This window comes from Callospermophilus lateralis, chromosome 1 (genome assembly GCF_048772815.1).
Source record: "Callospermophilus lateralis isolate mCalLat2 chromosome 1, mCalLat2.hap1, whole genome shotgun sequence".
Lineage (NCBI taxonomy): Eukaryota > Metazoa > Chordata > Mammalia > Rodentia > Sciuridae > Callospermophilus > Callospermophilus lateralis.
This window is the reverse complement of record NC_135305.1, coordinates 123,712,019-123,714,163: the sequence shown is the minus strand read 5'-3', so window position 1 is coordinate 123,714,163 and position 2,145 is coordinate 123,712,019. Positions and strand designations below refer to the sequence as shown.

General features: G+C 42.1%; 1 pseudogene; it reads right to left on the bottom strand.

Annotated features, from left to right (window-relative positions):
- Window positions 1-1,014: 1,014 nt before the first annotated feature.
- On the bottom strand, window positions 1,015-1,867 carry LOC143398163 (immunoglobulin lambda variable 1-40 pseudogene; annotated as a pseudogene).
- Window positions 1,868-2,145: the final 278 nt, after the last annotated feature.

The following is a 2,145-nucleotide window of genomic DNA, read 5'->3' as shown; positions in this document are numbered from 1 at the left end:
TGAGGAAATTAAGTGTCTGCATAAGCCTATCCACAGACCCATTGAGGAGATGTTGAGCCTAGGGAAGAGTGAGCAGATATCAAAAGAAAAGGGCTTTTAATTGCACTTCATCAACTTTTGAAGGAAAGATCTTAGATCAGGATATCAATAATACAATTAACACAATAAAGGCTGGATTATATTATATGGCTCTCTATACTAATGGAATTATAAAATACAATTTTGATACAAAAGTGATCAAAGTGTCCATCCATACAGAAATATTTAGGGACCTCAAAAGTCATACTGAATCCTTAGTATAATCATGGGAAATTCAAAACAATATGGAAGGGTCTGAAAATGAATTATAGACTGGAAGAAATCATTCAAGAAGGCATATCTGCTGTGAGTTTTCAGATATAAAAGTTATATTAAAGGAAACCTGACGGAAATGCAAAGAAAGAAATTTAGTGGTTGCCTGGATGATTCTTTGAGCAGGGATGGAAGGAGGATTCTGAAAGGGCAAAAGCTTTGTGTGCTGGCATACAGATTTCTTGGTCTGAGTGCACTGATATTCCCAACTGTGTGAAAATATCTCAAAATCTCTTAAAGTTTTTACTTATGTGCATTTTATTGTCTTTCAAATACTAAATGTTAGGAAACATATAAAATTAGGCTGAAACATGAATCACAGATATACATAATTAAGGCTAAGGAGAAGACAAAGTTTTAGAATCCTGGAAATAGAAAAAAATGGAGGAGGGAACCACAGGATTCCCATTATAGATCAAGTCTGAGATGACCAGGGTTGCACTGGGTGCCTTGGCACCTGAACTCCAAGGCAAAGGAACTACAACATTCTGTTCAGCTCCTAAAACTAATGAGAAGCAGGAATTTCTATTTTTTGGAAGATACTTTCCTAGGAACATGCTGCCGTGAATGACTATGAGGAAAGAGGACAAGAGGCTTCTCACTCAAAGAAGTGCTAGGATATTCAGCTGACCCTATAATAGTGGTAGCAGAAAAATCCAGAGATCAGGTCTGACTGAAGCTGCAATGTGTTTGCCCTCCTGCCAGATGGTAAAGGGGTTCTTGTCTTACTTCCCCATGAGCCTGGAGCACTGTGCGAGAACTGAGGCTACTGTCATAAGACTGACAGTAATAGTCACCCTCATCCTCAGGCCGTACGTTTGTGATGATCAATGAACCAGAGTTGCCAGATCTGGAGCCAGAGAAGCGATCAGGGACTCCTGAGGGTCGATTACTATTATCATAGATGAGGAGTTTAGGGGCCCTTTCTGGGATCTGCTGATACCAGTTCACATAATATCTACCAATATTGTTGCTACTTCCAATGCAGGAGATGGTGACTGTTTCTCCTGGAGTTCCAGACAGTGAGGGCTGCTGAGTCAGCACTGACTGGGCCCAGGACCCTGGAAGTAAGAGAAACACAGAGAGCATAAGTTTTGTCTGGAAAGAAGAGTAGAATCAGAACCCATATCAGAGGACTTCCACACACTATCCTTCCTCCATATTGAGTCACCTGTGCACTGAAAAAGGAATATGAAGAGGAGACAGGACCAGGCCATGGTGAAGGTCATGCTGAGCTCTGCCTTCTGTTCCTGATGCTGAGCAGAGGTTCCCCCAAGGCTCTCCCTTTCCCTCTTCATACACTGAGAAGGGGAGGGACTATCTATGCAAATTAGAAACCTCTGTGTTTTCTGATTGCACCCCGGGTCTTGGTTCAGACTCCTTTACATAAAGATGCCAAGTGGGTATAGAGGGGTGGAGTTGAGTTGGTTTAGGAGTTCACAGCTGTGAGGCCTAACAAGAGACCATCAGACAAGGCCAGGTGGCTCCTTACTGTTCTGGTTCTTTCCTTACCCATCTTAATTGGTCTGCAGTGCCCCCTATTGTCCAAGCCCTTACACATCATCATAGGACATTATGATCAGAAACCCTGAGAAAGTTTTACATTCCCACTGTATCCCCACTGCCTCTGCCTAGTGGCCAAGCCAGTAAGCCCTTCTGTGACCTTCTCATTACTCAAGATGGCCTTCTTGCTTTTCTCTGACTCCACATTGTGAATTTATGCATACTTCACTTCACTCTTTCCTGGACAGGACTAAGATGGTGTCTTTGATATATATTCTTCTTATTTCAAAA